Source organism: Schistocerca americana, chromosome 4 (assembly GCF_021461395.2).
Source record: "Schistocerca americana isolate TAMUIC-IGC-003095 chromosome 4, iqSchAmer2.1, whole genome shotgun sequence".
Taxonomy (NCBI): domain Eukaryota; kingdom Metazoa; phylum Arthropoda; class Insecta; order Orthoptera; family Acrididae; genus Schistocerca; species Schistocerca americana.
In genome coordinates, this window is record NC_060122.1 from 276,649,779 (window position 1) to 276,673,029 (window position 23,251).

Genomic DNA, 23,251 nt, shown 5'->3' on the forward strand with positions numbered 1-23,251 from the left:
GAAAGGTGTCGGATTGATTTTGGTGGACTCTGAAGCTGTTCCTGGTGAATTGCAGCCGCATTTTCTGGTTTTCGGGCACTTTGCGGAATGTTTTTTGACTTGTTCAAAACAGATCCTGCCTGACGCCATTTTCGAACTAAGCGTTGGGTGGCACTCTTTGGTGGCACTTTGACACCAGTAAACTTCTCAGACCACACTGTTTCCACGATTTTGTTGTCACATAACTTTCCACAACGAACATCTGCTGCCCTACTGTGACTACCACATCCTCTTCGTACTTGTCATACAATTGTCGTACACTGACACAGCCCACACTATACTCTGAATCGGTGTGGATCACGTAGCGGACGTAAACGTGGTGTGCACGTCACGTGGTGTGGTTATATACATACATTCACGTCCAGTCGTGTACACTCGTACAGGCCTCTTTTATTTCTCCCAGCCTGTATATACAGGGTGTAACAGGTATAAGTACAGATATCAGTATTTATGTCATTTGCTGAGTAATAATTGTATCTAAAAGTCGTGTTTTTTAGGTTGGCTAGTACCTTCATTACATGTACCAAGAGAAAGCAATCAATGCTTATTTACCACTGGGCAGCAGGTCAGGTGTTGAAGTGTGGATGTGTGGACGCAAAACGGTTCGTCTCTACTTTCAGGCGTAGTCCACATAGTGGTGCAGCTACAACAATGAACGAAAGATCAGGTCGTAAAGTTTCTGACGTGTGTGTGGGAAGACCATCCGATACAGAGCAAAATCAACCAACACACTGATGTGTGCACATATTAAGGCACCACACACAAAAATATTTGCACCTACACCAATTACACCCTGTATTGTAAACAGTAATGTCCTTATTTAGCGTCCTTCGAGTACTCGTGAAATTACCTTCGCATCAGTCGATTTTCTATATCTGCATCTACATCATACTCCACAAGGCAAGAAGTTGCAGCATTATAAAACTGCAGCGAAATGCAGGAAGATCTGCAGCGGATAGGCACTTGGTGCAGGGAGTGGCAATTGACCCTTAACATAGACAAATGTAATGTATTGCGAATACATAGAAAGAAGGATCCTTTATTGTATGATTATATGATAGCTGAACAAACACTGGTAGCAGTTACTTCTGTAAAATATCTGGGAGTATGCGTACGGAACGATTTGGAGTGGGATGATCATATAAAATTAATTGTTGGTAAGGCGGGTGCCAGGTTGAGATTCATTGGGAGAGTCCTTAGAAAACGTAGTCTATCAACAAAGGAGGTGGCTTACAAAACACTCGTTCGACCTATATTTGAGTATTGCTCATCAGTGTGGGATCCGTACCAGGTCGGGTTGACAGAGGAGATAGAGAAGATCGGCGCGTTTCGTCACAGGGTTATTTGGCAAGCGTGATAGCGTTACGGAGATGTTTAGCAAACTCAAGTGGCAGACTCTGCAAGAGAGGCGCTCTGCATCGCGGTGTAGCTTGCTCGCCAGGTTTCGAGAGGGTGCGTTTCTGGATGAGGTATCGAATATATTGCTTCCCCCTGCTCATACCTCCCGAGGAGATCACGAATGTAAAATTAGAGATTCGAGCGCGCACGGAGGCTTTCCGGCAGTCGTTCTTCGCGCGAACCATACGCGACTGGAACAGGAAAGGGAGGTAATGACAGTGGCACATAGAGTGCCCTCCGCCACACACCGTTGGGTGGCTTGCGGAGTATAAATGTAGATGTAGATGTGAGGCATCCAGCGCTGTGTGGCTGAAGTGACTGCTGGCGACGCTAACTGCCCCCCCCCCCCCCCCTTTCGTGTTCCGTTCGCTAATGGCGCTTGGAAAGAATGATTGTCGGTAAGCCTCTGTATTAGCTCTAATTTCTCAAATTTGTTTCGTCGTTTTGTTCCGTTAAGAGTGGCTTGTTGAGTTCTACCTGCAGGGAAGTCGTAAATCCAGTCACAACTCTGGTCCGACACTCAATAAGCTCGGATTTCATCTACATCAACTCGTTTATGACTACACTACAGTTCATACTGACGTGGTTGACAGAAGGTTCTTAGAACCACTTTCAGACTTTTTATCGACCGTTCTACTCTCGAACGCCTTGTGGGAAAAATGAATAGCTATATCTTTCTCTGGATTCAACAAAATCTTTTTCGTCTTCGCAAGAGCTATATGGTGACCGAAATTTCGTGAAAAGAACTTATTGCCACGCAAGAAATCTTTATTACGATTATTTCCACCCCATCATGCCTGTGACCTCCCCTAAGGATCTCATACTGCGCAGCATTACTCCAAAACCGTAGTGTAGGGAAATATTTAGTAGATTTCTTGTATCTTCTAAGTGTTCTGCCAGTAAAACGAAGTGTCTGTTTTTCCTTCCACAGAAGATGTTCTAAGTGATGGTTCTATTTTAAGATGTTCGTAATTGTAATCCCTAGCTATATAATTGAACCGACAAACTTTAAATTCGAATGAGTTATCGGGAAATCGAAATTAAACGGAATCTTTAGTGCTCATGTTAAAGATCTGGTGCTTGTTCAGGGTGAACTACTTTTCCCGCCATGCAGGTGTCTTTCGTAAATAATTTTGTAATTCGTATTAGCCTTCTGACGAGCTTACTAAACGACGAAAGTCAGTATCATCGGTAAACAATCTAAGATGGCCGCTCAGGTCGTCTCCTAAATCATTTACGTAGATTAGGAACAGCAGACGAACTGTAACACTTTCTAGGAGGAGCCCAGGTAACACTTTGGTTTTAATCGGTGACTCTCCATCAGTCACTAATAACTGTCACCTTTCTGACAGGAAATCACAAATCCAGTCGCGCTCCATAGGCACGCTATTTGATTAGAAGACGCTTGTGAGAAACAGTGTCAAAAGTCTTCTGGATGCGTAGAATTATGGAATCTGCTTGAAATTCGTTGTCGAAAGCACTCATTAACTCATGTGAATAAAGGGCCACTTGTGTTTCACAAGAACAGTACATTTTGAATCCGTGCTGACTGTGTGTCAATTGATCGTTTTCACCGAGGTATTTCATAGTGCTCCAACACACTACATGTTGCAAAATCTACTGCAAATGTCAGTGATAGCAGTCTCTAATTCAGTGGATTACTTTTTTTTTCTATCCACCTGCTTTCATCTGCCTTGTATACAAAAACTCATCGTTTGGTTTTATGTATTCACTGTTAAAAAAATGGTTCAAATGGCTCTGAGCGCTATGGGACTTAACATCTGAGGTCATCAGTCCCCTAGAACTTAGAACTACTTAAACCTAACTAACCTAAGGACATCACACACATCCATGCCCGAAGCAGGATTCGAACCTGCGACCGTAGCGGTCGCGCTGTTCCAAACTGAAGCGCCTAGAACCGCTCGGACACTCCGGCCGGCTACTCACTGTTAAGTTATAAATGATGATACATTACATTAATTGTACTTAAGTTTGTTTTCAGATCTACCCTCAAAAACTAAACTAAACTACGCTCGAACAGACCATGAAGGCTCAAAGGACCGACCGACTGCCGTGTCATCCTCAGCCCACAGGCGTCACTGTATGAGGATATGGAAGGGCGTGTTGTCAGCACACCGCTCTTTCGGCCATATATCAATGTAGCTCCTCAGTTTGCTTCACAAGGGCTGAGTGCATCCCGCTTCCCAATAGCGATCGGCAGACGGGATGGTCCCCCGTTAAAGTGCTAGCCCAGCCCGACAACGCTTAACTTCGGTGATCTTACAGGAACCAGTGATGCCACGGCGGCAAGGCCTTTGGCGACCTACCCTCGTGCTTGCACTATTAAGTCCTTTTCACACTTTTCTGCTTGTTGACAATACGATTGCGGACAAGAAATTTAGTCAAGTCCCTTTAGTTGAACTGTGGGGGTGAATGATAAATACAGCAGTTTCGAGCATCGCAGGCAGGCATTCTTTATAGTTTGAAAACCACTGCCCTAAGCTAAACGAATATTATAGCTCACGACCGATCAAGAAGTCGTTAGGCAAAGAACTACGGAACTCTGTTGCCGTCCAGCATCTTCCTTTTATATGCCCGCCAAATCTGGCGGTCCTAATTTCGGGATGTGTTTACGGAGCGATAAGAAATGCAGTCGTGATATACACAGCGCAAACAAAGCAAGACTTTTATCAGTAGGCGTCGGGAAATGAGCTGTCTCCTCATACACAACGAACTGCTTCCGCCTCCTACAACGTTCTTAACAGAGGAAACACGTGTAACCGCCTCTGTTCTCGAGCAAAATGTGTTTGCGCCACGTAGGTACGTCCTCTTGAAATGCTCCAGCAGTGCTTCTTGAAGACGGGATGGTGCTCCAGTCATTCTGATATTATGTCATTAGTGCCGTCATTCAGTTCGCTGCCTTCTATTTGCTTCTTCCGCAATAGTTGTGCCGGAGCCCTTCGTATGTTTCGTGTTGCCTTTCCAAATGTTGTAGGCTGTGATAATGTTTATCATACACTAAAGCTGTAAGCTCAGTGTGTGAATTAATGAACTTGTTTGAAGTTATATTCATGCAACATTTCCTTTTGATAAAGTTTTCAATTGAAGTCGTCTTTGCAACACATCAGAGAGCTAACGTTCCTAAACTGTGTTTTATTGGTCTACAACTTTTTCTCACATCGAACCACTTTGCAAATTGCAATAACGGCTGCTACAGCTAACTGCACAGTTCCTTTGCAGAGCATAGCCCCCATTGTCAGATGCAACGATAATAAGCTGATTCTGTGGTTAATTGTAAATGTTTTTTGTCGCTTTATAATAATCGAGGATGCCAGTTTATAATAACTGAGGATTTTATGACAGGATGTGGCACATTTAGTAAAACATTACTCACACGCCAGCACTAATCGCACGATTATCGATAAACTTACTGTCTGTGGCTTGTCTGAATGCGCTTGCCTGAATTGAATGTTCAGTAACTGAAACGTTTTTAGCATTGGGAGTTTCACAATGAGACGGGCTTTACTCCAAACGATTGTCGTTGCATACCTAACATATATACACTGGTGTGAAATCTAAACAAGCCACCGATATTCACACAAGGACTCACCACTAAAAGTTGCAAACGCAGCCATCGACTGACTTCAGTGTTCTGCAATGGTGAAGTTGTCTTCCGTACTGACTTTCCAAAACAGACGATAACAATGAATTCATCTTATTCAGAGCTATGAAAAGGCGTCTAAGAAAATTCAAAATGGCGAGTAGAATCGTGGTTACCTCCCGAGGCTAGACTACACACAACTCTAGTTAACTGCTAGTTTGACTGTATCAGCATCATGCCTCAAGAGACCATCAGGGCCGGCCGGTGTGACCGAGCGGTTCTAGGCGCTACAGTCTGGCATCGCGCGTCCGATACGGTCGGAGGTTCGAATCCTGCCTCGGGCATGGATGTGTGTGATGTCCTTAGGTTAGTTAGGTTTAAGTAATTCCAAGCTCTAGGGGACTGATGACCACAGATGCTAAGTCCCATAGTGCTCAGAGCCATTTGAACCATTTTTGAGAGAATCAGAATGTATGTACAGTCAGAGCCCAGAAGAGCCCAACTGCACATTCTACCAGTCATATTTATCATTATTCACTTGATGCACGACTATACCAGTGTCCTACACTTTCACACTCAAGAGACCTAATGCACAATTTTTTTAATAATTTGTTGCTGATTTGTGTTACCTTCAGTTTTGACGTAGTTTGCGTAAAGTTATTTGACCCTGTGACGAAGTTGTATAGTTGCTACGTAGAAGCAAGTGGCGTCAGTAACAGCAACTATTTTCGATGGTAGAGGGTTCTCTTCCGTCCACATTAGGCCAAATATCTCACGAAATAAGCATCAAACGGAAAAACTACAAAGAACGAAACTCGTGTAGCTTGAAGGGGGAAACCAATTGGCGCTATGGTTGGCTGGCTAGATGGCACTGCCTTAGGTCAAACAGATAGCAACTGCGTTCTTTTTTTTAAATAGGAACCCCCATTTTTATTACATATGCGTGTAGTACGTAAAGAAATATGAATGTTTTAGTTGGACCACTTTTTTCCCTTTGTGATAGATGGCGCTGTAATAGTCACAAACGTATAAGTGGACGGTATTTGCTTCGTGATACATTACCCGTGTTCAAATGGACCGTTAACGAATTGCGGAAAAGGTCGATATCGTGTTGATGTATGGCTATTGTGATCAAAATGCCCAACGGGCGTGTGCAATGTATGCTGCTCGGTATCCTGGACAACATCATCCAAGTGTCCGGACCGTTCGCCGGATATTTACGTTATTTAAGGAAACAGGAAGTGTTCAGCCACATGTGAAACGTCAACCACGACCTGCAACAAATGATGATGCCCAAGTAGGTGTTTTAGCTGCTGTCGCGGCTAGTCCGCATATCAGTAGCAGACAAATTACGCGAGAATCGGGAATCTCAAAAACGTCGGTGTTGAGAATGCTACATCAACATCGATTGCAACCGTACCATATTTCTATGCACCAGAAATTGCATGGCGACGACTTTGAATGTCGTGTACAGTTCTGCCACTGGGCACAAGAGAAATTACGGGACGATGACAAATATTTTGCACGTGTTCTATTTAGCGACGAAGCGTCATTTACCAACATCGGTAACGTAAACCGACATAATATGCACTATTGGGCAACGGAAAATCCACGATGGCTGCGACAAGTGGAACATCAGTGACGGCGGGTTAATGTATCGTGCGGCATTATGGGAGGAAGGATAATTGGCCCCCATTTTATAGATAGCAATCTAAGTGGTGCAATGTATGCTGATTTCCGACGTAATGTTCTACCGATGTTACTACAAGATGTTTCACTGCATAACAGAATGGCAATGCACTTCCAACATGATGTATGTCCGGCACATAGCTCGCGTGCGGTTGAATCGGTATTGAATAGCATATTTCATGGCAGGTGGATTAGTCGTCGGAGCACCATACCATGGCCCGCACGTTCACCGAATCTGACGTCCCCGGATTTCTTTCTGTGGGGAAAGTTGAAGGATATTTGCTATCGTGATCCACCGACAGCGCCTGACAATATGCGTCAGCGCATTGTCAATGCATGAGCGAACATTACGGAAGGCGAACTACTCGCTGTTGAGAGGAATGTCGTGACATGTATAGCCAAATGCATTGAGGTTGACGGACATCATTTTGAGCATTTATTGCATTAATGTGGTATTTAAAGGTAATCACGCTGTAACAGCATGCGTTCTCAGAAATGATAAGTTCTCAAAATTAGGTGAATGCAGCATTTCAAAAAGCCAGTTATTTGTTGTGACACATAACCAGAGCCTCAGATGCATCGCTCATTCAAGACACCGTAATATTTATATCCCTCCATTCGTCCCTTATCTCTAAATGCTCTAGGATCCTCTACCGTCTGTGAACTTCCAATTCTAAAGGCTTGGGCCGCCATGTAAGTAGCGAAGCCATCAAATGGCTTTGAAGACGTAGGGAGTGGCAGCAGCGTATAACAAAAGCGGAGCCAGGGCATCCGACGTCTGCACGGCGCTGCAGCTTGAGGCGGACGCGTTCCAACAAGTGGTTTAATGAATTGAGGCTGCGCCAGACAGATGGACAGCGAGCGCTCCCCACGGCTATTTCGCGCACCGCTCTCTCGTCGTCTGCAACTTTGACGCAATCGAAAACACACGTTTCCCACTAGCCAATGATCTTTACAGTGTCGACAGTCTTGTATCTCCTTTTCAGATAAGAAAGTAACAAGTGAAACATATATTTATGAACTATTAAGCTAGAGGTTTTCCATCATTTCAGATGAATTTTAGGGGCAAACAGTATTTCATTTTTGATATCGGTATTCATGCGTAACAAACGTGTTCCAAAGCTCCGCGCATGAAAGCGACATTTTCCCGATGCTCATCCCTCGTCTTGTACTGGTGAAAGAGAGTAAGGTCAAGTGTTTTAGATAGCCTGTGCGCTAGGGACTGTTTGTATACCCCCCAGAAGGATGGTCTTACAGTAATTACGCTATAGTACAGGGTTATAGTCTGAATATTATACACTTCCACCAGCGTATGCAAATCGAGCAAATCGGTTCGTTCTTTTCGCATTAGATGTCGTCTACGTTGCGCTTTAGCGAGCTTATGGAGGTACCATTTAGTACGTGAGCGGTTCCAGAGGAAACCCCCGTAAAACGTGGTTTTTGGGTACAAAACTGAGCAACGAACTCCAAGACGGCTATGCACCACACTCGAACCGAACCATCAGCTCTCACCAACAGAAACCGGTACCCGTTTGACGAGGCCACAGATTTCCAGTCGTCTAGTGTCCAACTGATATTGTCACGAACCAGGATAGGTGCTGCAGACGATGTCGTGCTGTTAGCAAAGGCACTCGCGTCGTTCTTCTTCTCCCATAGCTCATTAACACCAGATTTCGCTCCACTGTCCTAACGAATACGTTCGTCGTACGTCTCACATTGATTTATGCGGTTATTTCACGCAGTTTTGCTTGCCTGTTAGCACTGACAACTCTACGCAAAGGCCGCTGCTCTCGGTCGTTAAGCGAAGGACATCGGCCACTGCATTGTCCGCTATGAGAGGTAAAGCATGAAATTTTGTACTCTCGACACACTTTGGACACTGTGGGTCGCAGAATATTGAATTTACTAACGATTTCCGAAACAGTCTGCCCCATGTGTCCTGCTCCAACTACGATTCCGCGTTCAATATTTGTTAATTCCGGTCGTGTGACCATAATCACGTCGGAAGCCTTTTAACATGAATCACCTGAGTACAAATGACAGCTGTGCCAATGCCGTGTGCAGAGGCAGGATTCGAACCTGCGGCCGTAGAGGTCGCGCGGTTCCAGGTTGAGTTTATATGATTGCTGTTCACACTTAAAAGTGTTTGGTAGAGGGTTCATAGAACCAGTTTAAGACTACTGCTCGACCGTTCCACTCCGCGTGAGAAAAAATAACACATCTTTCCGTGCGAGCTCTGATGTATTTTATCACGTTGGTCACTTCTCTGAAATTTCGTGAAAAGATCTCACTGCAACGAAAACTCTTTTATTTTAATGACTGCCCACCCAATTCCTTGCCATATCCGTGAGACTCTCTCTCCTATTAATAAAAACCGAGCTGCTCTTCTTTGAGCTTTTTCTTATATTCTCTGTTAGTGCTACCCGGTAAGGATCTCTTTATTACGCAGCAGTATTCCAGGAGAGGACGGGCAAACGTAGGCAGTCTCCTTATCAAATGTGTTGTATTTTCTTAGTATGAACCTCCCCTACAATATTTTCTATGACATGGTTTCAATTTAAGTTGTTTGTAATTGCAATCTCTAAGTACTTAGTTGAATCGACTACCTTTAAATCTGTGTGGTTCATCATCTAGCTGAAATTTAACGGAATGTTTCAATTTGTTGCTGCTCTGAGTCGACTATCATTTTCGCACCATCCAGATATCATGTCGTAATCATTTTGAAATACGTTTTGACTTTACTAGACGGTAAATTACGGCATCATTTGCAAACAGTCTAAGAGACCCGCTGAGATTGTCTCCTAAATAGTTTATATATATTAAGAACAACAGTTTGCCTATATTACTAGCCTCCTGCAAGAAGGGTTGTGTCTTTTGTGAACTTTAGCATCGGTATCTGTTCGCCTGGAACTTCAATGGAAACCGCTTCATTGCACTTGAAACACTTTTCAGTTCCTACTTCTAATATGAGTTAGGTAGTAGTGAGATGGTGCAAAATCAGTTACATACGATTTTGTACATCAAATCCCTCAGTTTTCCTATTGCCAAAGCACCTTTATAGGTAGTTGCTTTTGCCTAGGGTAAAGAAGAATATGCGTTTTTCAATCCAATTCTCTGAACACACTTTTTTAATCTATTTGATACACATGATGTACGTTGCGGTTGTGCAATATTGTTTCGCCCTTTGCAAGCTGATAAATAAGGAAACTCTACATTTCTGCTAGCCTTATAGTGGTCTGTTTCACTTCTCCTTCTCTACATACACATCTGCATCTACATCTGTAATTAGAAAGACCAAGTCACCATAGGGTGTGATGCGGAGGGTGCTTTGTGTACCATCGTCATTTCATCACTGTCTATTCCATGTGCGAATGGTGCAAGGGAAGAACGAATGGTGGTTTCAGCTCGAATCTACATCATTTTTACTTTCAGGGTCTTTCCGTGACATGTAGGAGCACCTAAAACATTAGTCGACTGCCGCGCGGGATTAGCCGAATGGTCTAGGGCGCTGCAGTCATGGACTGTCCGGCTGGTCCCGGAAGAGGTTCGAATCCTCCCTCGGGCATGGGTGTGGGTGTTTGTCCTTAGGATAATTTAGGTTAAGTGGTGTGCAAGCTTAGGGACTGATGACCTTAGCAGTTAAGTCCCATAAGATTTCACACACCTTTTTTTTTTTTTTTTACATTAGTTCACTCATTTCGGAATTTTGATAGTAAACTTCTCGGTGATCCACAAAGCTGCACATGTAGCAACTGGCGCTAGAGTTGGATTAGCATCTACATTCTACGTAACGGTTCTGCCCCTACAAATGAATCTGTGGCGAAACATGCTGCTCTTCTCTTTCTCTGTTTCCACTATTAAACCTGTATGGTAGGAAAGCTGGTCTGAGCAGTACTTTACTGTCGGTCGAACGAGGTTTTCGTAAGCGATCTCCTTCATGAAGATTTCTTTACCACAATTTCTACGATCTTTTCACGTTACATCGTTCCGTTCGAATGCTCCCTTTTTTGCTGCCACCAACTTCCCTCCACTTCCATGTATTACGGCTACTTTCACGACGTCAGGTGGTGACCCTCGTCTTACCTACAGTAACCTATCGGCGGGCAGAAATGTCGATTCTTTTCAGTGGGATCCCGACATTGCTTAGAATTTCGACTCCACAAGCTGCTCAACATTCAACAATGTCGATACTCATCTGTTGCAAGCTTTCTCATAGTCAATTTTTCGTGTAAAATGTATCGCACGTCTTTCCACTGATACACTTGTAGCGTCGTGTACTGCATGCACCATTAATCGCCGATCGTTCAATGCCATGTTGTGCCCTCGCTGGATATTATCGTCTTGGTTTGCAGTTTTGGAATGTGATTCAAGTGATCATCTTCAAGAGAAGTACGACTACATTTGAATTCAGTTGCCTTTTTATTGAGTATTTACAATGAAGGAACAGACCCTTGCAGAACTTCACAAATTTTTGGCAGTTTCTGTTGCCGACCACCCGTCGAAACTAAAGAACTTAATGACGCCAGGGTGTTCCAGTTTATCAGTCTGAGCGAATAACAAATAACGCGGTTCCTTGAAAAGGCTGTATAAACTAAACCATTCTGTCGCTCTAGTCGACAGCAACATGCTATATTGAGAAAAAGTGTCATTAAAAAAAAATCCGGTAAATTCTCATTATCCTCTCGTAATCCTTATTTACTTACCATTGCCATACACCTAGTACGTGGGATTAAGTTCTATTCTGAAACATATATCCTTTCGGGTTTTGCACTTTTTATAAACATACACTTTCAAACCGTGGTAACAGTTTGAAATGTACTAACGAAAAAGAAAAATCCCAGTCGAAAAGTTTAAACTGTTAAATTGAATTCCGGACTACACACAAAATTTCGAAACGTCCGTTATTAGAATGGTAAATAACTACAATTCAGAGGAGGAGTCAAAAAGTCCCATACCAGTGACGAATGAGGAACGCCGCAACTGAATTGTGGACTTCACTTGTTGGCCATAAGTTGTAGCCAGTCCTCTTACCATTGCCGACTTACAGCCAGCAGTACATTTTTCAGCTGCTGAACGCCACGTTGCCTTCAGTTCTAGCCAGACGAAAACAACACACTGGTCTGGAAGAGCAGTGTTCTCTGAGGTAGGAACACCAAACTAACTACAATGCCTTTATCTCTATACTAACTGACAAATCCGGTATTGTCCGGGTATTCATTTTGCCAATTTTCTATTAGAAAAGAAAGGAAAAAATGGAAACTGTTCGGAGTGTAGTATGGAAAATATTTCATTTCCATGTATTTGTGAAAACACTTTAGAAATTATGCCGTAAAATCGGTGTGAAAGATCCCCGAAAATTTCTGTACGCTGAGCGGAGCTGCTTCACATAACTACAACTTGATTTTGTAAACGTCTACAGCAACGACTCTGCATAACTCTATAGATGGCGGTTATTGGTTTCGCCTACAGTACTTTGCGCTTCACAGTTGAAAGCTGTCAAAAGCGCTGTGAGGTGTCAGGGATTTCCATGAGTAGACTCGACTGTAGGAATGTCTTAATAGCAAAGAACAAAAGTGTTAAAACTTTATCCATGACACGACATTTCTTCACACATCTCAGTGTGTATGACGTCATATCTCTTGAACTATATGTCGTAGAGTGATATGTAGCTGTAGACACATTCAGTGGCATATGTGGATATTGCCTGCGAAATATGTTCTGAATAGAGTTAGCAGTAAAGAAGTAATAAATTTAAACGTCATGCATGATGCAGCAGTTTTTCAAGCATCTCAATGTTTATGATGTCATATCTCCTGATGGTTCAAATGGTTCAAATGGCTCTGAGCACTATGGGACTCAACTGCTGAGGTCTTTAGTCCCCTAGAACTTAGAACTACTTAAACCTAACCAACCTAAGGACATCACAAACATCCATGCCCGAGGCAGGATTCGAACCTGCGACCGTAGCGGTCTTGCGGTTCCAGACTGCAGCGCCTTTAACCGCACGGCCACTTCGGCCGGCCATATCTCCTGAATTACGTGTAATACCGTGATATAATTTTGTAGGTACATTCGATGGCATATGTGATGCTGTCTGCAAAATGTGTTGCGAATAGTGTTGGTAGCAAAGAAATAATCATTGTTATGATATCATACCACCTTAGGTGGTTCTTACCTCCACGGCGATTGTTACCTGACAGTGAGTGGTATGTGTACCAAGATTCGTTGCAATCGCTCCAGTGGGTAAGGATGAGATGTGAAACACACACACACACACACACACACACACACACACACACACACACACACACACACACACATTCTTATAATATGTATGAGCTTAGAGTTGTTGATATTCAAGTACATTCATTTTAATGTACAAAGTCACGGGTTACTACAGGGTAAGTTATGTTGTATCACTATACGAAGTATGTTCCTTCTTCCCAATACAGACTGTCGCTATTCGCTTGCACAATCAGTGTTGTAGAAGCGCATCTGTATCGGTATTCTAACCACTGATTCGAAAGTTTTAAAAGATCGTTGGTACATGGTAAGTATATCGTGATCTTTCTCCTGTACTGAACAGACTATTGACTTTTAGAACAACAATTGTTGTAATGAAGACTATAACTAGTCCTTCATGACCATCTTATCCCACATAATGGTATGATATTTCGTTAACAGCTAGAACCCAACCTAAGAAGAAAAGAATCATTGGTTGTGAATCAGTTCACTCAATAAATATCAACCAGTCTTTCAATGTTATTCAGTTAGCTAATATATCTACGTAACTTTGAATACGTGACTCTGTGGGCCACAGAATACGTAGAGTTTTATTTTTAAAATGACTTGTCAGCACAACTATCTTCTTCTGAGTAAAGCGCACTATTTATCATTTATTAATGGTTGTTCGTCCTTGTACCAAACGCATAAAATAATTGTAGAAGAAAACTAATTACCTTCATAGCGATACTACATCGTGCATATGCTTCACGAATTGTGAACTAATTTTATATCCCTGACTCTGAATATAAACCGATCAGAATAAGCACCGCATTAACAACCTAGAAAATTATACTCTTTAAAGTCCAATAAAATACAGATCGTTAGCTAAATTATAAAATTATCGATTTACTTGCTTATTCCCGTTTCCGCAAAACTGTGAAGATTTATTCTGTCTTTTGTTCCTTAACTATCTCCACAAGCCGGCGACGATGAATTTTACCTCAGAGTCAGCGATATACTATTTACGCTTGATATTTTATTAAAGTAATTGCACAATAATATTTCTTCAAGCCTTTATCTGATTGGTATGCAGTGTAACGCGTATGTCTACCGCTCGTGGACTCGCGGCAGCGTTCTCGCTTTCCGAGCACAGCGTCCTGGGTTCGATTCCTGCCAGGCTCAGGGATTTTCACCCGCCCCGAGATCTTTATCCCTATTGTGGTCGGAAGAAGGCAACGGCAAACCACTTCCATTCGGACCTTGCCGAGTATGGCGGTGCGGATCTCCCGCATCGCTCCCCTACGCTCTGTCAAGAAGCATAGGACTTCATTTCCATAACACAGATACTTATTTCTCGTAATTGGATTACTGTTATACTATCCTATCGATTTCTTTTCATTAATGTAGTCATAATTATTCTTATGCAAAACCAATTGCGCCTACTCAGCAGTAGAGTTCAAAACTTTCACTCCAATATTGTTTTTTCTGTTGTTCTGAAGCTATACGCGCTATAAAATTAGTAATATTTCTTTCTTATTAACTGAAATTGATACTACTACTCATATACTTTTAATTATTTTTCTTTTCTTTCCTTTTTGATATCTTTCCAGTGCTTGCATAGATATTCATTTACACACCGTGAAATTGTTCTTTAAATATTTTGCCAGGTAAAATGACGAGTCGGGAACCTTGGCTTTTATTTTTTATAAATAACAAGCTCTTTATTTCTTAAAATGCCAGTACAATAATTTCGCCATCGTGTTCGAATGTTCATGTGCGACAGAAGAACTAACCAAACTCTAAATAATAACGAAAAAAGTTGGCACCGCCACTTTGACCCTGCATATAACATTAGCAGGAAAAATCTGAACTTGTTCAGGCGTTGGCTCCTGACTGTCTCATGATTAGATGAACTGGTCAGCACTTCGGACACATACCGCACATTGTTTTTCCTTTGAAGCGGTTAATAGCACTTTCCTGACTCATCGTAATGGTTTCTTTACTGTCCCAAAGAAGTTAATAAAATCAGGAAAAACTCATTACAAAATTTCGGTCCAGTTAAACTGTATTATGAATGTATAGTTCCGTCACCGAAATAAAAAGTGCAGGACATTATTATAATACGCAAGCCTTTACTATCATAAGCTACATGAACCGTCACTACGCACCCTCTGCAACTTCCAGACAACCAATCCCTACAATTCATTCCGATACCACTTTTCATCATGAGAGGGTTCTGGCCGGACTACTATTCCAAAATATCGAAACACTAAACCGGACTCCACACCGACTAATAATTGCACCTGCTCACATCCACTACCAACAATTAATTCTGTAACGTACAGTTAACTCACGACGAAATCACCAAGGATTCAGTTATTTACGACCGGTAATCACCAATGAGCTGTGTAAAATCATACCTACGGTTTAATACCGATTTAAAATCGAAACTGCGCAGAACAACTGTACATTCGGAACCCCAACTGTTATCATAAAATTAGCATTAATATCTCCACAGCCACGATTTTCAATGAACGGTCAGCATCCTCATTACTTATCCCCATGTACTTCGAGTTCAAACACGGTCAGATAATCTATCTCCGACCTCATCCACGTCGTTCCCTTTCAGTACTGTACTGACTATTAAAAGCATCAACACCGTTAAAGAGCCAATAAGAATGAATATATAAACAGCGTTATTAGCACTTTTGACAATTTCAGATTGTCGTGGTGTGCCGTCGTGACCTCAGACAGCCAGCTGCAGCTTTAAATACAATCTTCGCCGCTCAGAATACTGCTTGGCTGGAAAACTCACCACCACAGAATTTGGGGCGTCCTTTCCACCCCTCGCACTTTTCTCTAACAGTACATACCTAACAGCTTATAAACATAACAAAATATGTTCTAGTGACACCATTTCTTTATTCGTACATCGGTTTGTAAATTATTTCCGTAATGAGCTGAGGTGACAAATTTGTCCATATCGTCTGACACCAGATTTTGGCACGTAACAAGAACTTTTCTGAAGTTGGTGACAGCAAAAGTTTTTAAATTTTCAAATTATTCTTACATTTTTTTAAACTTAAGCTTTGATTAAAGTATAAGCGTTATTTCCATACCATGGAACTTGGTCGGGATGTAAAAAACTCATGCAGCTAACACACTCTGTGGCACCAATGTGTGTTCTTAAATAAGAATACGAGCCCTCACCTCCATCGGTTGTGACAGCTCATGACATGTGGACACACAATATATTACAGTATTCTGCTTTTACGTGTGATATCACTTTTTCTTTCTTTTCTTTTTTTTAAATTCAGTCTTCTAACTAGTTTTATGCGGTGACACGACTTCGTGTATTGTGCTAACTACTCAGAAAAGCTTATACACCAAAAGTTCTCTATCATTTGGTGGACACAGCCCAAACTATGTCATCACCTTGCAGTTTTGGCCTTCTATGGCTCTCTGCAGGGCAATATAAGTAATCTTGCCCCTTTCTGTAGTCAATGTTTTCTGTACTTTTTTTTCGCGGGTCCTGCGGTAGACCACGTCAGTTCTTATCAGTCAATTTAATTTCCTTCTTTGACACTACATCTCTAGCCCTCTGACTATCTTGTTTTCCGGTTTTCCCACTGTCCATGAGCCGCTTCCACACAGATCTATGTTCCGACGTACATTCTCAGATATTTCTTCCACAAATCTGTGTCTAACATTAGCAAACTTCTTATAAGAAGGAATTCCCTCTTCGCCGGTGCTAGTCTGTTTCTTATAGTCTCCTTGCTTCGTCTGTCATGCGATATTTTATTTCCAATGTGTTCTTCGTGGTCCCAAATTTTGGTGATAAGTTTTCCCCTAATCTCATTTGTGCTGCTTCTCATTACATTCGTCTTTCTTCGGTTTACCGTCAACCGTTCATCAGTGCTCAGTAGACTATTCATTCCACTCAGTATGTCTTGAAATACTTTCTCGGTTTTACTGAGGACAACGTCATCAGGTAGTCTTATCACTGACATCCTGTAACCCTGAATTTTAAACCCACTCCTGAGCGTTTCCTTTATTCTCATCACAGAACATTTCTTTTGTTCTTCCCACAGCCTCTTTAACGTACAGACTGAAAATTAGGGGAGAAATATTACGTCCCTGTCTTATTAGCCTTTTTAATCCAACCATTTCTCTATTCCGCTTTGTTTTTCTCTCTTGGTACTTTGTATTTTTCTCTTTACGTTCTTGTTCGTTTTGTATATTACCCATCTGTTTCCAATTCTTGTACAAATTTTTCTAATGATTCCGAGTATTTAGCGCCATTTTACATTGTCGAGCGCTTTGTCTAGGTCGGTAAATCCTATGAAATTGTCTCTAATTTTTTCTGAATTGTTACCTTGCAATCAAGCCAAAGTCACAAATCTCACTCTGGTTCCTTTACCTTTACTAAAACAAAATTTATCGTCGTCTAACGAATCCTCAATTTTATTTTCCATTTTTGTTGTAGATTATAATTGTCTGCAACGTAGATGCAAGAGCTGTTAAGCTCGTTGTGTGATAGCGTCGCATTTATCTACCTTCGCCATCTTCTAGATTCTGGGGATGATTTCTTTCCGAAAAGTCCAATAGCATGTCTACAGTCTCACAGATTCTTGACACCACCTTGAATAACTTGCCACTCCTCCCAGAGATTTTCAAAATTCAAAAGGAGTCTTATCTATTCTTTCTGCCTTCGTCACCGTATATTACAGCATTTTTATTTTTAATTATTTAATTAAGATTTACTATTTTCGTTTTATACCCGTTAAAAGATAAATGGTCGAAACTGATCAGTTGCGAACAGGTTGAGTGACTGTGTCTGGCAATAAAAGTGTTGATACTTTGTATTTGTAACGGATAGTGTATCAGTTTTGCTAAAGTATGCTTTTGTCTTCAGGTCTGCGACTACTGCGACCCCACGAGGCCGGAGAAGGCCCACCCCGCGACGTACGCCGTGGACGGCGCGGAGACGTGGTGGCAGAGCCCGCCCCTCTCCAGGGGCGTCAAGTACAACGAGGTCAACCTCACCATCGACCTGGGCCAGGTGAGTACCGTTCCAGTCTACAGACATCTGCTGTGAGTTTTCAGTCAACCTGGGACCACCTGCAGCAGTGCGACACTGGTAACATTGCTTCAGCATCAGGAAAAAGCCGATCCTGGCGCACTTCTGATATCAAATTGATATGATAATGCTGAGGGAATTGGATTAGGAAACGAGACACTTAAATTAGTAGATGAATTTTACTATCTGGACAGCAAAATAACTGATGATGGTCGAAGTAGAGAGGATATAAAATGTAGACTGGCAATGGCAAGAAAAGCGTTTCTGAAGAAGAGAAATTTCCAACATCGAGTATAGATTTAAGTGTCAGGAAGTCCTTTCTGAAAGCATTTATATGGATTGTAGCCATGTATGAAAGTGAGACATGGACGATAAACAGTTTAGACAAGAACAGAACAGAAGCTTTTGAAATGTGGTGCTACAGGAAAATGCTCAAGATTAGATGGGTAGATCACATAACAAATGAGGAGGTACTAAACAGAGTTTGGGAGAAGAGAAATTTGTAGCACAGCCTGGCTAGAAGAAGGGATCGGCTGGTAGGACACATTCTGAGGCATCAAGGGATCATAGTTTGGTTCTGGAGGGAAGCGTGAGGTGGGGGGGGGGGGGGCGGGAGGTGTAAAAATCGTAGAGAGAGGCCAAGAAATGAATATAACAAGCAGATTCAGAATGTCATAGATTGCAGTGGTTGCTCAGAGATGAAGAAGCTTACACAGGATACAATAGGTAGACAGTTGCATTAAACCAGTCTTCAGACTGAAGACTTCAACGAGAACATGACAATTAATTAAATTGATGGCATAATCCCTTAACCTATTTTTATGCTAATTGATTTCTGACACTCTGGGGATACCTATTCTTATGCTAATTCATTTATGACTCCTTGGTGATTGATTATGACAGCTTATGGATAATCTGTACTTCTGAGGAATCCCCCACCCCCTCCCCCTCCTCCTTCCCCAACCCTCTGGCAAAAGGGACACTTGTTCAGTTCTGAGCCACTTGTTCCTCTCCTAAGAAATCCCCAGCCTTCCCTCCCTTCCCTCAGTCCCCCCCCCCCCCCCCCCTTATGTCACTCATTTGTAAACTGCCGCGAAAAAGACTCAATCTGTACTGAGCTGCTGGACTGGGAGGACCTCTTGGCACAAAATGGGCGGTAAATTCAAGCAACATATTGTTTATTTATTTAAAAATTAATTGCATTAATTATTTAATAACTGGGAAATGCTGTGCAGTGGTTCTGTTTATCTGGATGGGGAATGTTTGAAACACTCACCACCACCTTAGATGATTCTTCTTCATAATAAAACATGTTTTCAATTTTTCAGAACCACATGCAAACATTTTGCAAATCAGGTAATTAAATTTCCTCTCAAAATAGATTGTAGCACTAAATATATCCGAGGTGCTGTATGCACTGACATTTGAGAACACAAGCACCCTCCTCCACCACAAAGTTTCCACCTTACACTAAACATATCCAGCGAAAAAGAGCCTTCTGATTGCACAAACTTGCTGTCGCGAAGCGCGCCCCGTCCGTCGACTGCCGGGGAGCCGCAGTCGCGCTGCCTGGAAGAGGACTAGATTCTCGCATGCTGGCAGTGCGCCTATCTCCAGCCGTACGAGGCGCTCGGAGGCCGGAGAGACTGTCACTGTGACCGCCAAGCAGTTAACAATTTACATGAAGGAGAATAATCGTCCAGCGCAAACGCTCGTCATATTGAATCTTCTCATGCAACACACACTTCTGTTGCCGCGCGGGGTAGCCGTTCGGTGTGTGTGTGTGTTTGTGTTGTCCTTAGCGTAAGTTAGTTTTAAGTTAGATTAACTAGCGTGTAAGCCTAGGGATCGATGACCTCAGCAGTTTGGTCCCATAGCAACTTACCATCACCACCACACTTCTGTAGCCGATCAGCCAGCATACTGGTTACGTCGCTATTCAGCCTCCAATACCTACAAGCGTACAGAAAAACAGCACAGTTGCGCTAGGTGTTGACAACAGTACCACATTTATAAGAAAATTTAGAATACGTGGCCAAACGTGACATCATGATCACGTGAGCAGAAGTGACATAAAAGAGGCAAATTACGAAAATTGACAGAAAACGCGGGTAAATTGAGAGAAAATACCATAAAATTTGGGAAAATTGAGGGAGAATGAGAGAGTACTTACAAGTCTGATTGGTACAGGAAAATTCTTGTACTTGTGAACGAGTGTTTGACAGCAAGAGGAATATGAGAAAAAATGGACGTGGAAGCACTGGGAACCAAGGAAACAGTAACTGATCGTGGACAGCAAAAAGACAGATGGAATAGATTGTTTACTGTAGATGACCATCGAATGTAGAGTAATAAATTTATATATGTCGGATCACAAGCCCAGGTATTACCCCAAAGTTACTGGGGCAATCAGCTTACAGATTTTTATGCAGTGTCCGGACATGTGGCTCTTTAGCTAAAGAGCATTGTGTTACCAGCTTGGGGACTGCTGTAAACAACTGCGGAATGGATCTTGTGTTTGATTCTGTGCATGACTATTTAAGTGCTTTAAATTCTAACAAACGATATCTACAATTGCTTATTTGTACTCTCTGTCAGTCACAACCATACAGTGTCAGCTAACAGATACCTTACAGAACAGTTGCTACATTGTTGTTAACGAAATGCTGCAGTTTGTCTACTGAGGTAAAACGAATACATGCAAGTTGACTGTTGTCTTGGGTGCTTAAATAGAAAAGAGAACCATCTGCTTCTAAACTGACATGGATATGCGTTAAAGGGTGATAGAAAGTAGATGGAGTAATTGGTTGAGAGGGGCTGTAACGAGATAGAATTTAATGTAGACTGATATTGCATTCTAAAGAAAAGAAAAGTTCCTTTGGACACGCATGCGTAACACAGGCACTGTAACATCGTATTTATCCACCAACACTGGCCAAGCGACTTCATGTAAAATGTCTCGCCTATACGGGAATATATGTAATTGATGTACGACTATAGGTTGTCGACACATGGTTGACGACATATGGGAGTTTGGGTCTGGCCCTGAGTCGTGCACGGATAGCCAAATGGTGATGCGACCGCTTGCGATAAGCGGGAACTCCAGGTTCGAGTCTCGGTCTGGCACTAATTTTCATTGTCGTCATTCCTTTCTACAGCTGATGGTTTTCCATATTCGCTGTTTCGGATACATTTAATGTATTTCATAACGGCTGTAGTCGCTGCAGTGCCTGTTCCTTTGAACATTCATACATGTCCAGAGGAACTTTGCATCGTATTCGGAATAATACAGGCCCTGCAATATCATAATGCCGGATGTGGACAAAAATATTTAAACAGAAAAAACATACCACACTAGCTTCCCTATTGCGGTGTACGAAAATCATTGACGTTCAAAAGCCGGCCGCTGTGGCCCTGCGGATATAGGCGCTTATGGTTGCCCAAATCTTCATCGAAACCATATCATGTTTCACTCTTGAGACATAAACTCGGGAAGAAGTTGGAAAGAGTGTCAAACAAGTCATAGGCCCAAATGACTTGCTCCATACTCCACGGCTTCCGCACCACGTTTCCGTTATGAGCGTCTACATCATTCATGAGTGGGTTTGGGATTCTATCTGGCCATGCAATTCCCTCCTTACGGAATTCCCTTCGTGTTGTTCTGTTACCGGCAGGGTTCGCGAGTGCGAAATTCAGTTCTGCAGTGACTTCTGCAGTCTTATTTTTCGTCAGAATCTGCTTTAGTGACCGGCCGTCACGATCATTAAGCACACGCCTTCGACCGCATTATGACTTAGCAGATGATGTTTTCCCGCTATGGGTATAAATTTTCGATGCCGTGTCACTTGAAACAACAAATATTTCTACTACCTTGGTTACAGAAGCACGGGTAACAATAATATGCCCACGTTCGAATTCACTTAGGTTCGACATAAGCACTCACAACTACACAGAACACTGTTCTGACACTTGAAACGTACTGAGGGCATTGCTCAGGTGCCATTCGTGGTTGTCTCGCACCTGCATTTATGTTCCAGCATGCTTTGCTCGCGGTGTTTCTATATTTTTGTTCAACCGCCGTATCTGGATTGGCATACCTCGCGAAATGACGTTGCTCACATCAGCTCATAAAGCTGCGCATCTTGAGTGCGCCAAACAACACAGAAACTGTACAGGTACTGAGGGTGAAACTGCAGGCCTGCGGCATGAGCCGACGAGTCGTTATTTTCTCTCTTTTCAAATGATGCTAGGGTCGAAAGCACTGATGACGCAATGAAATGATTAATCCGTATTTTGTGCAGGCTGTAGTTCAGGCCGCGGATGGTCCTGTGATGTTTTGGAGGTGTTTTTCGTACCATGATTCGGACCCACTCCTTCAGGTTACCACGAACATTCTCGATGTACAAGCGTCGCCATTTCTTCTACACTGAAGCGCCAAAGAAATTGGTATAGGGATGCGTATTCAACTACAGAGATAAGTAAACAGGCAGATTACGGCGCTACGCTCGGCAACGCCTATATAAGACAACAAGTGTCTGGCGCAGATCTTTGATCGGCTACTGCTGCTACAATGGCAGATTATCAAGATTTAAATGAGTTCGAACGTGGTGTACTGGGCGCACGAGCGATGGGACACAGCATCTCCGAGGTAGCGATGAAGTGGGCATTTTCTCGCAAGACCATATCACGAGCGTACCGTGAATATCAGGAATACAGGAAAACATAAACCTCCGACATCGCTGCGCCCGGAAAAAGATCCTGCAAGAACGGGACCAACGGCGACTGAAGAGAATCGTTCAACGTGACAGAAGTGTAACCCTTCCGAAAATTGCTGCAGATTTCAGTGCTGGGCCATCAGCAAGTGTCAGCTTACGAACCGTTCAACGAAACGTCATCGTTGTGGGGTTCGGAGCTGAAGGCCCACTCGTGTACCCTAGGTGACCGCACGACACAAAGCTTTTTGCATCGCCTGGTCCCATCAACACCGACATTGGGCCGTTGATACTGGAAACATATTGCCTGGTCGGACGAGTCTCTTTTAAATTGTGTCGAGAGCGGATGGACGTGTACGGGTATGGAGGCAACCTCATGAATCCATGGACCCTGCATGTCAGTAGGGAACTCTTGAAGCTGGTGGAGGCACTGTAATGTTGTGGAGCGTGTGGAGTGGAGTGATATGGGACTCCTGACACTTCTAGACACGACTCTGACAGATTACA

General features: G+C 42.7%; 1 protein-coding gene across 1 annotated transcript in view; it reads left to right on the forward strand.

Moving 5' to 3' along the window:
- LOC124614059 (laminin subunit alpha) overlaps positions 1-23,251 on the forward strand; it is a 402,758-nt gene that overhangs the window by 22,337 nt on the left and 357,170 nt on the right. The window contains exon 2 of the mRNA XM_047142894.1: positions 17,868-18,014. The gene's annotated coding sequence lies outside the window, so the exon portion shown is untranslated. The remainder of the gene's footprint in view (positions 1-17,867; positions 18,015-23,251) is intronic.